Source organism: Dromaius novaehollandiae, chromosome 17, assembly GCF_036370855.1.
Source record: "Dromaius novaehollandiae isolate bDroNov1 chromosome 17, bDroNov1.hap1, whole genome shotgun sequence".
In the NCBI taxonomy this organism is placed as follows: Eukaryota; Metazoa; Chordata; class Aves; order Casuariiformes; family Dromaiidae; genus Dromaius; species Dromaius novaehollandiae.
In genome coordinates, this window is record NC_088114.1 from 1364295 (window position 1) to 1377884 (window position 13590).

Genomic DNA, 13590 nt, shown 5'->3' on the forward strand with positions numbered 1-13590 from the left:
TCTCTGCCGCTGGCACCAGCTGGCGTTTGCCCTTGTCGACAATCGTGCCCATCCCTGCCGCGATGGGAAGGATGCTCATGGCCCGGAGCAGCCCGGTGCCGATACAGCACCGCGTATCCCTGAATAGCGAAGTCACCTGGTGGCACAAACCCGCCTTCCAGCCCAAGATGCTCTAAAATTCCCAAATTTGGTTCTAAATAATTATTTAAACTACTTTTTCTCCCCTTCTGCCTTCTGATGTTTGAGCTTTCCAAACATAATTTGGCCACGTTGCCCAGCTTGTCTCCATGCTCAGGCAGGTCTGAAATGTGCTACAAAAACAGGTTTAAATAGGTCGGTGGGAAGAATCTCTCCCGATCACCTGGCCTCAGAGGCAGGGCACTGGGTCAAAGATGGTGGTAAAATCATAAAAGCAGCAGATTGTATCCACTGCTCCAGGCGCTTTGCCAGCTTTTTGGGAGCTTTTGCTAGGAGAGTGACTTTTATTTTGGCTTTGTATGTTACAGACTTAGTGCATTCATTTTGAAATCATCTTTCCTTCCTCTTTCTCCCTGTAGTTTGGGTTGTAAATTTACCGCTATTAATTAATTTATAATTAAGTTCTATACACCAACCGCTCACTCTAAGAGAGATGATTTCAGATAATCTTAGTTTGTCAAAATATGCCTGTCTCTTTTCAAAGCTGTAAGGAAAACACTGTACAGCGTCAGGTTTCGAGATGTTAAACAGAAAGGCAGTATGAATATTTGCCCTGGAGGAGTCAGCTCAGCAGTACAAGAGACGGGGAAGAAAAACACAGTTTGTGATTTTTGGCAATACAAAACATTTCCACCTGATTCCATCCATCCTGATGCTGGATGAGGAGTCTGCACCGCGGTTGCTGCAGGACTGGACCCGGAGCGCGACCTCTTCGCAGTCTCTGGCTGTCCTAGCAGTTTGCCGTGCTTCCCCCGTGTGAGCCGTGCGAGACCCCCGGAGGGTGGTGCTGGGGGGCCCGAGGAGGCGGGGGCAGAAGTCGGAGCGCAGCGTTGCCATTCACCCCCTCCGCGTCCTTTCCTCCTGCGCAGTAGTTACAAGTTTGGGAAGCCTGGCTAGGACGGCTAAAAGGCGTAAGGGACTGTAAAACCCAGGGCAGAAGATCCCTGGCTCTGGACAGCCTTGGAGGAGCCTTTTCCTCCTGCTCCTCAGCAGCACAAATGCTGTTTTACCCCCAGACTCAGTGTGTCCCTGGCAGAAGTGCGAGGAGTCACCCAGCAGTGTTGCTGCAGATCGAATCGGAGCATCTTTTGCATTTTCTGCTCCAACATATAATGCCCACTCAAGCTACTGTGCATGTCAGCAATAACGCATCAAAGGAGCTGTAGGTATAGCCTGAAATTGAAGCCTGGGTCTGCCAGGGATGGTGGCGGTGTGACTGACAGACCCCAGATGTGAAGCAGTCATGTTCAGCACCCGCGGGACCCTTTAAATGTGAAAAAGAGTAAAAGAAGCAAGGTTATTTGCTTGTTTTTAAATGAATGCAAGTGGCAGATAACTCTCAACTGTAAACTCCTCATGGACATGCTAGTGAAAGCAGAGGAGTTTGATTTTCACTCGTGCTTTATTTATCACAAATGATTTTCTGTGATCATTTGATCAGGAATTCAAGTCTGACTCTGTCCGTGGGGCCGTGCTCCTGTGCTCGTGCTGGTTACGTGAACAGCGACCTGCAGAGGCAGCAGGGAAAGAGATGGTGACACTGTTTGTCTCTGCATGAGACTGCTGTGAGCGGGAGCCTCCTGAAAAATCTGTGTTGTCACTTTGCCCTAAATGTGTGATGTTTTCCCCAGTTGTTCCAGCTGCTGTGTTTATGCACAGCACCTGTGACTTCGGAGGGACAGCTTCAGCAGAAAGCCTGCGTTTGGGGGAGGAAGATAAAAAGGTGATGTAGTGACACAGAAAAGATGCCATGAGTTGGACCCAAGATGTCATTCAGAAGGAAAGCCACGTACTGGGGCGCTGGATGGACTGGGATTGATTTTCCCAGCTCCCTGTAACGTGACTGTGATGTGTGCCCACCGCTCCACGCTCAGACCCCGTGGTCACCTCGCGCCTGCAGTGGTCCCCAGTGGTCCCATGGCTCTTCTTGCTTTCTTAATGCTCAGCTTCTCAACGTGGCCAGGACGTGACAGAGCAGGGTGTGGGTGGGGGTCTTGAAGAGCCTTTGAAGATACTCCTAGACTCTGGGAAATATTTTCAGTAAGAAAGAACCAATCTTTTTTATTGTTTCAGGTTATTAATTAAATATAATCTGGAAATGATATGATGAAAAATGTGAATTTTCTGTTAAAATTTGCATTTTTCCATCCAGTTCTAGATTTCATACCTAGGGCTTGACTCAAATTGTATCTCAGTACACATGCAGGCCAGACGGAGCTGAACCCTGTTTCTGTGGCAGAAGACTGACTGTGGATGCCTTATAAACTGTAACCATCCTCTTCCTCCTGCTGAAACTGCAGTGACCTGCAATTGGCCAATGCTTGGGCTTCCCATTGCTGTGTCAATGCATCTCTGAGGCTGCTTTTCCTTATCTGCTTCCAAGCAGGAATGATCCCAGACCTCTTCCATCCTGCATCTTTGAGAACATTGCCTGACATAGCATATGGCTTGCACTGCAGCTGAATTAAATAATAACTAATCCCTGCAGGAAGTGTTTAAAGTCATATTTAATATGGATGCAGACTATAACCTGTTTACCATTTAATTGGCTCGAAACTAAACAAGCAGTGGATATCTAATTATGTGATTGTATACAAAGTGTCCTATGTCCTGCTGTAGCTCAAAGGCTCAGGCAAGCATTTAACTGCTAATAAACAAGGTGCTCGGTTTAATTTGAAAGGTTATTGCAATTTAATATGACTCAATGGCAGTGAGCATTCACATGGCAAGTTGCTAATGTCATTATCATACAAAGGCAGTATGTGCAGCTTCCAAGGCATTTGGTCAGTGCAGAACCCTCAGGCACATGAGCTGGGCGTAATCACGACGGGTTTTGCTTTTCGGTGGTCCTACAGATGAGGGTGGAAGGCGGAAGATTGCTGGGACTGGTGCTGCTTCTGTAATCCCAGGGGAATGGCATGAGGAGCAGGACAGGCTGAGAAAACTGTGCTGATTTCCTCCCTGGACTTAGAAGTGGTTGCTTATTTGGCCATCAGACGCGGAAAGAAAGTGCACTGAGGGCTGGGCAAGTACTGAGAAGAGTTTGGCACCTGCCTAGGGGCTGTGCTTTGCCGTACGAGCACTGATCCACCTCAAAATCCATCGTGAACCGACTGCAGACCCAGAGCCCTGGACTCAGCGGCTGTGGTGTGCAACCCCTTCGTGCAGCCCCCTCCTCCCGGGAGGCTGGGCAGCCTCGCCGTTTGCTGGAGAGTTCAGCTGGCAAATTTGCGCTGTCGCCTGGACCTGCCTGGAATTCCCTGCAGACTTGAATGAAGTTTCATCCGCAGAGGATGTGGTTTTCTGCTCCTGGCTGCGTCGGCTCAGCCCCGACACCAGCACCGTTAGCCTAGGGAGGCTGCTCTGGATGGGGTAACCCCGGCTCCTTCTGATGCCAGAACGTTTTCTGACCCTGGAAGATCTCACAGTTACGAATAAAAAAACATTTTGGGCAGCAAGATACAAAACATGGGGTTGTAAGGATCTGCTCCCCAGAAATGCTGTTTTTAATGTGGATCTGCAGCCACTGGAATTTGCAGGAAGCCTCTTCCCAGCAGCAAACAGGCAGGTGTATTGGCTCTCCCAAAATAGTGGTGTGATATAGGCACCTCGCAGAGGTGGAACATATTCATCTGCTGAAACACAGAAATAATCAGGATTCCTCAGTTTTCTGAGATCATTTCAATCACTAATTTGTGCTTTCGGGATGCTTGTTCACACCCATCCGTCTTGCAGCACACGAGAAGCAGTTCCCTGTCCCAGGGAGTTCATTTGCACGCTCACCAGGTGATGTGTGTGTCTGTGAGAGCACCCATCCGAAACCTATCTACTATTCATGTCCTGTTTGCATCCCATTTGGTTAACGTAAGTGGTGGGTAGGCCGGGAGCATAGCCTTGTCACGGGGTAAGGTCCAAGCTTATGCACAAATAACTCTGAGAGTAAAAATAATATTCACCTGTCAGCTCCCGAGCGTGAAATCAGCTGACTTTAGCTGTGGGAAAGGTGCAGCTCTCCAAAGCTGAGGTTTGGGTTTTTAATGGAATTGCCAAAGGGAATGTTGACTTTGTTTTATTTAAAGGCAGGAAAGACTGTGAGAAACTCTGAAAAGATCTACAGAACTCTGCAAATGGGCAACCCACTGCAGAGGAGATGTGTTACTGACTGGCTCATGATAACGGGTAATGGAAGGAATAATCTGAACTACTTGTGCACCTTATTGGAGCCGTAAAGGGGCTGTAGCCCGTCAAGAGAAAGCCCTGGCGTGGCTGTGGATACCTCATGGAAAACTTCTGCACAATGAACTGTAGTTACGAGGGAAACGATATGTCAGGATCTGTGGAAAGTACAGTAGGAAATAGTACTGAAAATATCCTGATGCCACCGTAAGCAGATGCCGTGCTCCCCGGCACAGAGTGTTCTGCTCCGATCGCACCGTCGCAGAGGAAAACAAGACGAGCAGAAACAGGGATCACAGCATGGCCGGTGCACGAGATAAGAAGTCTGGAAAAACTTCCACATAAGGAGATGGTGAAAAGATCCAGACTGGGATGACACAAAGCAGAAGTGCGTAACACCACGGAAGAGCTAAGACTGCTTTGGATGGAGAACATCTGCATAACTTTTGCAGTATAAAAAAAAAAAAGAAGAAAGGGCAATTCCATGAAAGGCAACACACTGAAAGCTATCAAGGGAAATGGTATTTCATGTGGTGCAAAACTGAGCTGTGGAACTTACTGCTGCAACTTACTCTTGAGGGAGAAAGGTTCGTGGAGTTCAGCACGGTACTGGATTTGCATAGAGATCACAGGGAAACCAGGCTGCCACTAGGTATGGTAAAATTGCAGAGGAAGGCTTCATATTCTGAGACACGAGGCAGTTACCAGCTGCTGAGGTCTAAGAAAAAGTCCCTTGCAGTGATTATCCTGCCAGTGATCTTAAAGTATCTGGCAGCGGCCGCTGCTGGACCAGGGCTGGTTGGATCGATGCTGCTGGCATCTGGATTTGTGGGGCTCAGGGTCCGGTTCCTGAGCGCGGCACAGTGACTTCAGGCCCTGAGTTTATTCTGCTTCCTTGGCTGGCCTGCAGCCTCCTGAGCCCCAAGGCAGAAGGGAAGGGGGTGCGCGAGGATGCCCAGCTTCAGGCAGGAGCCAAACACGGAGCTCACAGGCGCGAATGGAGTCCCCCCACATGCACCGCCAGCCCCAGGATGTAAAAAAAGCAAAGAGCAGATAAAATAACGCAAGAACTATCTGCATTGTTTCTTTCTGGGAGTAGCAGGAGCTAAGAAAAACAAACAAGTCTAACTAAGTGCTTTGGCAATTATACAGACAAACAAATCACTTTCCCAAATTGCTTCTTTGGGGAATTACGGCTCCTGGAAATGAAACACAAACAGATTATTAAAAAAGAGCTTCCCGTTGGGAGAGAAACAGTATTTACAAGAGAAGATGTGCCTAGCTGGACCTCTAATTGCTGTTCATTATCTCATATTGATTTAATTAGTTGCTGCACTCAGGTCTAAATTGCCTGCTGTCCTCAGCAGGGACGTAGGAGCCGGGGTGTTGGGAGTGACCCGGCGGGGCGGTGAGCGGAGCGGGCTCCCCTTGGCGCGCCGCGAGGGTCAGCTACCGGGACGTCGCTGCCGCGGCCGACGGGAGGTGGCCAGGACGGCGCGGCATCCTCGGGGGCTTCTCCTCCTCTTTAGTCTGCAGTGGCTGTGGAGCACTAATTAACTGAAGTAATTAGAGAGAGTGTCTTCATAACACAGAATTAAAGTGTCTTTGTGGAAACACAGTAAGATATATCATCTGGGCTGCGTGCTAGGATGGGAGGTCACTTGGAAAGGAGAAACACTGAGAGATGCGGCGAGAGGGGCTGGAGGGTAGCAGACAGTTTTCAGTGAATGCACAGCCCTCCCCTCCCCGGGACACGCGGGAACGCTGAGCCCAGCAGAGTGCCCAGATCTCCAGGACCAGAGCTCCTCACCTCCGCCGGCTTCCAGAGCAAAACAAAACCTGAGCTCTATCAGCTGCTCTGATTAGTGGCCTTTTGGGACCAACTCTTTAGCAGAATCCTATTTTATAATTGTGAGTGATTAATGGGGGAGCTGGCAATTGCGCTTAAAAAGATCAGTAATTGCTTCTTTAAGAAAATCATGTCCAGGCAGGAAGATGACACATTACGCTCTGAAAGCTGAATTCATGAAACTGATGCCTCTGCTGCAAAATTCATATTCTCTGAATGAATGTGGCAGCAGCAGATACAGCGTGAATTAGAGGAGTCACAGCATAAGCTATTTCACACGCGTGTTGGGGCTGGAGCCCTGCCAGCTTTCACCCGCCGTGGATGCAGTGCCGAGTCTGGAGGCAGCTGTGTCCCCCCCGGCGCGGTGGCAGTGCAGTCCTCGGGACAGAGCAGTGAGCCGTGTCACGTCTGCAGGGCTGAGTGGTTTTGGGGGGGGGGGGGGGTGCATATGCACCCACCTGTGCACGTGGACACATGCAAACACAGCAGCTGAAGGCTTTTCTTTCCTTTTCCCTGTTTTTTCCTGTTTGTGGACTTGACTAAGGGGTGTGCTGGGGGGCTGGAGGAGCCGTGGGTCGTTTCTGTGCCCCCCGCAGAGCAGCGAGCACCCTGCTCCTCCCTCCTGCTGTGGGCAGGGCACGGACACACTCTCTCTTTTAGAGGCTGGAGTTGTATTTCCCTCTTGTTTATCAGCTATGCAGCGAGTTGATCCGGTTTTCCCCGAGGCACTGGAAGAATTATTACGGACTAAAGCTAAGGAATAGGCCTTCATGCAGTGAGCCATGCAGAGGTGAGCAATTTCTGTCTAATTCTCTGAACACACACGCAAGCAGCACTGGCTCGTCCTGGTTATCATTCATGCTTGTTTTATTCATACGGTAAGAGCCAGGGACTCACAGAAATGCTGGAGTTCAAGCACAAGACTCAAGGGCAGAGGAGCGAGGATCCCTATCAGGATGGATTGATGCTGCCCAGAGCACCGTGTGCCGCTCCTGTGCTGCCGAGGTGTCTCCCGCTGCACATACTGCACGTCGAGATCGAAAGGAGAATTAGATCTGAGGAAATTGGAGGTACAGCAGCTGTTAAAAATGATCCTTTGTGCATCAAATCAGTATTCCACAGGCTACTCTAGATTCAATACATCAAAGGTTGAAGGATCATACAACCCTATTAGCTGCAAACTTTAATTTCCCTTCGGGGCTGGTATGTTACAATGGAACTACAGCAGCAATTACAACTTTTCCTTCACTGACAACTTGTTTAGATCAATAATGTCCTCAGCATCTCGAATCAAGACGGGCTCCATCAGCCAAACAAGCAGAACAGCTAGGCCCCATGCTTCTCCTTAGCAGAACCTGCCGCGAGGTTTCCTCTGTGCCCGCTCTGCCCTTGCATGCAGGGCGGTTTCCTACGTAGTTTTCTCCATGCCGTGGGAGATGCAGTCACCCACGTCATTTTGTGAAGTTGGTCAGCGGCTGCTCCGTCCCCTTGCTGGTGCCCTTTCCTACACCTTGAATTTCACTGTGTTCCTCTTGAGACGGAGACCAAAGCTGCACACCGCATTGAAGATGTGGACTATCATATTGGTATCAGATATTGTCTCTGATGCATCCTTTAAAGCTGTGGACTGTGTTTCTTTATTACTGTTATTACTGTTGGGGCTGCAGGCAGCCCCACAGCCCCCAGCGAGGCACGTGGCTTGGTGCCAGGTGCTGCACGTCTTCTGCCGTGGCACGGTTCTGGGCTGAGTTTTGGTTTCACATCTCTTGCACAGCCATGCACACAAACACTGCCACGTCATTCTCAGAGGAAAAAAGGAAATTTTCAGCCTATCTTCCTTTATTTTGACAGAGCTGTGATGACCCCCTGAGAACAGAGATTTAGTTCTGATCAACATCTGTAAAATCAAACCCTCTCTGTGCAGAGCCTTGGAGCATCTCTTGACGGCTGCACGCAGTTCCAGTCCCGTTGGATAGGCCCACCTGAAGTCTCAGCTGGACCTAGGACCCTGTACTCACGTGTCAGGACTCCTCAGGGACCGTAACCTTGATTTTGGGAACCGCTGCTTGATGCAGATGACTGTTAGCACAGGACTATGTTTCCTTTTATTTAAAATATTGTGTGAGCTTCTATTTTCCCTTCTGTGGCATGAAGCCGGGGAGGACAGAGAAGTAGTAATAAATCTACTCCCTGAACTAGAGCTGACTTGGGAATTGGAAAGGAGAAAAATCAAACAGGAGTGAGTGTGGTCTCCATACCCAAGACAGATGGCCTGGTGGAGTCGTAAAAAAAAGTGGTGCAGAACTTGTGGGCGGAACGGGATGCAGTAATTATGATCCTTCAATGAGTAAGAGCAGAGTGGCTTCCAGCTATCACCTGCTAATCCCTAAGAAGGTTGGACACCTGTCTCTAACTAAGCGACGACCGTGATTTAAGGCAGGCGCTTAAGATTTTTTTAATGCAGCAGATGGACTGTACCTATTGGAAATGTTTGAGCTTTATGTGGCCTGCTTCTAGGGGCCTGTACGCTAGCAAGGGCGAGGGGGAGGTGAGGATGACCTGATGCTCTGGAAAATCCAGGTGATAGCTGAAAAATTGCAGGCTTGTACATAAAGTTTATGAAACAGCAGAGAGTGCAACATTCTGCAGAACATTAGAGGCCAGTGAGATGGCCTTGAAGGGATGAGTATGTGATGTATGGACTCAGAGTCCATCTCCTTGGTACGGGCTAGTCCTTCAAGCAGCAGTGCTAGAGCGAAGGTTAGGGAAACCTCATCAAAACAGTCAGAAGTTAAATGTCTCATGTAAACCCTCTAAAAACAAACATGTTACAGACCTCTCTTCACTAAAGCCAAGAGCCTTGTTTGGGAAGAAATGGATTTTGATCTAACAGAAATTGGCTGAGCTGAAATTTGCAGACGCAGGTCCTTGCAGAGGAGCACACACAGGCGTGTGCACACACACACCTGCACGCACATGTGCAAGCAGTAGTAAAATTAGTTAGATACACAAATAGTTTAGTTCACAGGAAAATTCATGTCTGCAGGTTCAGAGAATATGTAGCTTCTTTTAGCAAATTTAAAGATTTTCCCTAAAGTGGGCAAGATGAAAGGCTGCATGAAGAACATTTTTCAAAGAAGTAGCCAGTTACCTGTGAATTGCAAAGGCAAAGTATTCCAGGTTATATCCTCGAAGGTCACATCAAACACAGCTCCCACTGAGCTTCGAGAGGCTTTTCGTAGCCCGGGCTAGTCTGACTGCGTGAGGGAGAGAAGTCTGACTATTATGAATGGCGACCTGGGAAGCAAATAAATTAAATGACATGACCAAGATCACATAGAGAAGCTGTGGCCGAGCCAGGAAGCCAAGTGAGGTTTCCTGCGATATCCTCGCCAGGGTCTCGAGCACAAAACCCATCTCTTGTTCCACGGTTTCTCCTGGTTGGTGGCACCAGCTGCTGCTCTAACTCGGAAGCTCTCCTGGGTTGTGACCACCGTGTACCATACACCAGCTTCACGACAGAGACACCCTGGCAAAATTCAGACCTTCTGTATGAATGTTGATTCTTTCTGATGGAAATCGCCACCACAAAGGTCAACTCGAAGCCAAAAAGTGTTTGCTGTTCGATAACAAGCTTGATTTGGTGCATGCGTGTTCACTAAAACATACTGCACAGTGTGCCAGAACTTTCCTTGAGTTATATTGTTGGTGATAACACTCTAACTTGTTCATATTAACACATATTTCAGCTGGCCCTGGAAGTGTTAGCTGTGAAATCAGTGTCGCTGTACGAGGCGCTCGGAAGACTCCAACCCCGTGAGTCTGGGGCACGCGCTGCGCATGCACCGTGAGAGCATGCTGATTATTTTGCTGCTCATCTCAAGCACAATTTGCTTGATCAGGTAGCAGAAAAACTAACAAATTAAATTAAGGAGAAATATCATAGCTCAAAGAACAAAACTTGGGGCATACCCCCCCTCCCCGACTGATAAACTAAGGTTTGTTGTAAGGGGCTCGGCAGCAAGTGCTGTCACAGAGCTCAAATTCCAGCCCTGCCTGGCGAGGGGGTCACCCTCACCGGGGGAAGAGTTACCCTGTGAGCGAGGTGTTGGGGTACAACACCGGGGATCGGGGCTTTTGTTTAAAACTTCCGAATCCAAATATTGCATGTTCTTCATCTAGTTCCTCTGCTTCGGTGGAGTGTGGAACTGCTTTATGATAAGTGTGTTGGCAAATCATTTCTAGGGCTCTTATTCAGCAAGGTACTTAAGCACATGATTAATTTGGTAGTCAATAGGAGTTCTCACAGGTTGAAACTTTAGGGATATGTGAGACCTTGCAAAATCAAAGCTGTAACAATGATTTACTAACAATTCTTTCTGGCCTTGCTGATGTGGGACCTAAAAGATTAGATGTGTTTTTCATAAAATAAGAGTTTATAAGGTTCTCCTTATTGATACACTGGTTTCTGGCAAAGTTCTTGCTCATAATTATATTCTCTGAAGGTTTTCTTTGTAAGTAATGGCTGCACAAGGCACAAGGATGAAAGGAGTACGGCTTGAGGAGCTTGGAGTGTCTGCTTGGAAATTTCAGACAATAGCAGATTCTCAAGTTTCCTTCTCTCAAAGTGTCAAGAATGCTTTGCTGGATGTAAAATGTTTGTCAGAGAATATCTGGTGCTTTCCTAGTTAGAGGAATTGTTTGCCAGCACATTCAGAAATGGAGATGGAGAAGCCAAGTAAGCATCAAAGTGTAACCTGTGGGGAATTTGAACTTTTCCAGCGCAGACTTTGTGCTTCAGAGCTACTATGAATCACACTGATCATGACCGTGTTGACGAACATGCTGAGGGTCTGGTATGGAACATCCAGTCTGAGCCAGAAGTCATCCCTTGTTTTGGGAATGTACTTTGAATGGGGACAAACACCAGTCTGATATATAGTGCAGAACCTGGCAAGGATGGGATGAGGTACCCCTGAGTCGGGGTGGCAAAGGAAGACAAATCTGGGTTGCTTAGAGCCTTACAGAGAAAGCACCACTGAGCTCCTGGACCTTGGCCAGGTATGTGTTTGTGCTGAGAATCCAGGGCTGGCTTCCAGCGTCTTTTATGTTTCCAGACAACTTGGCACATGCTTGCAGGGACATTGCCTGGACACTGAAAAAACTCATCAACCTGATCTGTCAGGACTACACTTGGGCTGAAAAACGCACTCATCTGTACGCTGAGATGTGTTAATAATATTGACTTACTGTATGTTGATCCAATTATAAATACTACATAAACATTGCTTGTATGAATCACATTGCTCATCCATTTTATCACATATCCCTGCTTAATTGCAGTGTAGTGATGCGCATAATTTGCACACACTGGACTTTAAGGACTGAAGGAGAATTTACTTCTGTAATGAACCCCCTATTTGAAGAGGCAAAGGTCTTAGCTGCCAGCTGACCGTCCTCTGCTGTGCTCAGGCATCGGAGGGTGATAAAGCTGTGTAGCTTTTGTGCCTCTGAACCCCCCGGGTCGTGTGGAGTCGCTGGAGGCGGCGCGGGCGATGGGGGAGCGCATCCCCCGAAGGAGCATCCCGGGCGAGCGTCGTGCCGGGCGCAGGGGGACGCGCGGCGAGCGAGCAGGTGCCTTCCGCCGATGGTGAAATGTTGAAGTTATCAACTTTTTAAAAGTTACAGAAATAAAGTTTTACTACAGAGAATGACTCAATTTTATAATGCCTATAAAAGCCGGTTAGGTGTTTGTGAGTGGTCTGCTAATCCTGCTTCTGCCCGGTCCTGTGAATCCGATACGAGGCTCTTGCCTCCGACTGGGTCACTGCTGCTTAATTACCAAAGTCCTCAGGTGCAAATTCTCATGAATAAACAATTGCTTCATGGATAAAACAAATCAACATATTAAACACCCTTTATAGCTTAAAAAGTTCCAACCGTTATGCAAATAGACCTGTTAAATGAAGAATATTCCTAGGTAAAATAATTATGCAGAACAGTTTCCCCTCTGCATAAGGTGCCAAAAATTATCTCAGTGATGCCAATTATCTGCTTGTTAGCACTGACATTATCATAGTCATTACACAGAACTGGTGCAGTTTATGTAAGATCTACACTGTGTTCTATTGTCATTTTTTTCCTCTATTTACAACTCCGTATAATAAATGTCATTTTTCAAATGTTAAGGTATTTGGTATTTAATCTATCATTAAGGCTCTGAATATGTCTAGCCCCTAATGGGAAGACTGGTTTTAACACCCTGCAGTACTAAAAAAAAAGGAAAAAAATCTAATCACCTTAGGTGGGGAAGATGTGAGGAGCAAAACAGTTTAGCTGGTTTAATGATGGGAGAAGAGGAACAGTTTCTCCGCTGGGTCCGTACCGGGGGGTTACGAAGAGCAAAGAGGCTCTCGGTCTGCGGCACCGGCACTGGCCACGCCGTCCCCCCGCCCAGCGAGAAGCTGCTGCCTTTGGGGACCCCCGTCCCCAGTAGCTATGGTGTTTAACATGCACGTGCGTAGTTTGCATTTAAATTTGCATTTAGGAAGTGCTCTGCAGTCATCACCCCGTTAAACCCCCAGCCAGCGTTGATCCGTCGTCCTGTTTGTCGTTCCGATTCCCAGGGCACGCGTCGTCGCGGGACACGGGCCGTGCAGCGCACATTAGCGTTCTGCTTACGGACAGAGGAGGGAAGCAGAAATCTTACGTGAAGGTGAAGTCTTTCAGCTGGAAAACATAAAAGGAGCAGGTGTCCGGCCAGGGCCCCGCAGGCGCGCGGGCTGGGAGAGGGGCTCGGCCGCGCGGGGCAGCGCCAGCTCCCCCCTCCACCGCTCCCCCCCGGCGGTTCCCTGCTGGCTCCGTCCCTCCAGCAGCCCGTGCCACCACCCACTGCTAACGCTCCTTCTCCTGATTGCCCTTGAGAGTCCTCAGAAACCATGATTGCCGTGAAAGTTAGGAGAACGGAAATCTTTGGCTCTCCAGAGATGACTGTGATTAACTCGTCTCTTGGTTTATCAGCGGCGGCACAGAGCCGCGGGCGCTGCCGGGACGGGCTCGAGGGGCGCGAGCAGCTTCGGCTCGCGCTGGGCTCCTCCTCGCCGACGGCAGCTCCCGCGGCCCGCGATGCTCCCGGCACCGACCTCGGCCCGCGCGTCCCCGCCGGCGGGATCCCGCCCCGCGCTCCGTGCATCTCTCCCGGTCCTCTCCCAGAAGCGCGCCGTTCCGGCCGGTCTGCCGGCCTCGGTCGTGGTGGGCACCGTGCCGACAGAACGAATAACGCGGTGATGAATACGGCTCTTCGAGTGGCCATCTGGAACCTTCCGAGTGTATTTATGGGCACCCTTACGTGGGAGGAAAACGCCTCT

General features: G+C 49.0%; 1 long non-coding RNA gene across 9 annotated transcripts in view; it reads left to right on the forward strand.

Annotated features, from left to right (window-relative positions):
* The window catches only part of LOC112989030 (uncharacterized), a 107933-nt gene extending 95522 nt beyond the window's left edge, over positions 1-12411 (forward strand). For 7 of the 9 annotated variants that reach the window (XR_010392009.1, XR_010392011.1, XR_010392006.1 and 4 more), the window contains one exon: positions 683-12411. This is a non-coding gene — a long non-coding RNA (uncharacterized LOC112989030). The remainder of the gene's footprint in view (positions 1-682) is intronic. The other 2 variants (XR_010392012.1, XR_010392010.1) reach the window with 2 other exon arrangements.
* The last annotated feature ends 1179 nt before the right edge of the window (positions 12412-13590 follow it).